The sequence below is a fragment of the Alligator sinensis genome, unplaced genomic scaffold, assembly GCF_000455745.1.
Source record: "Alligator sinensis unplaced genomic scaffold, ASM45574v1 scaffold576_1, whole genome shotgun sequence".
NCBI lineage: Eukaryota > Metazoa > Chordata > Crocodylia > Alligatoridae > Alligator > Alligator sinensis.
This window is the reverse complement of record NW_005842819.1, coordinates 618787-619419: the sequence shown is the minus strand read 5'-3', so window position 1 is coordinate 619419 and position 633 is coordinate 618787.

Below are 633 nucleotides of genomic sequence, written 5' to 3'. Positions count from 1 at the left end.
CCCACCCCTTTTCCCTGCCTATGCAGGGGGTCGGACTCGATGATCTATTGAGGTCCCTTCCGACCCTAACATCTATGAATCTGTGGGCCGCCAATGTGAGGACGCAGTCAGTAAACTCACCTTGTTATGCATCCAGAGATGCATCTCAAGCAGGGCCAAGGAGGTGGTCCTCCCCCTCTATGCAACACTGGTCAGGCCACAGTTGGAGTACTGCATCCAGTTCTGGGCACCACACTTTAGGAAAGATATGACCAGCATCGAGAGGGTCCAGAGGAGGGCCACTCGCATGATCTGGGGACGGTGGGGCAGACCCTATGAGGAGAGGCTATGGGACCTGAACCTTTTCAGCCTTCACAAGAGAAGGCTGAGAGGGGACCTGGTGGCCGTCTACAAACTTACCGGGGGGGACCAGCGGGGAATGGGAGAGGCCCTGTTCACCCGTGCACCTCCCGGAGTAACAAGGAATAACGGCCTTAAGTTGTTTGAGAGTAAGTTCAGGCTGGACATTAGAAGACACTATGTCACAGTTAGGGCAGCTAGGATCTGGAACCAACTTCCAAAGGAAGTGGTGCTGGCTCCTACCTTAGAATTCTTTAAGAGGAGGCTTGACAGTTACCTAGCTGGGGTCATATG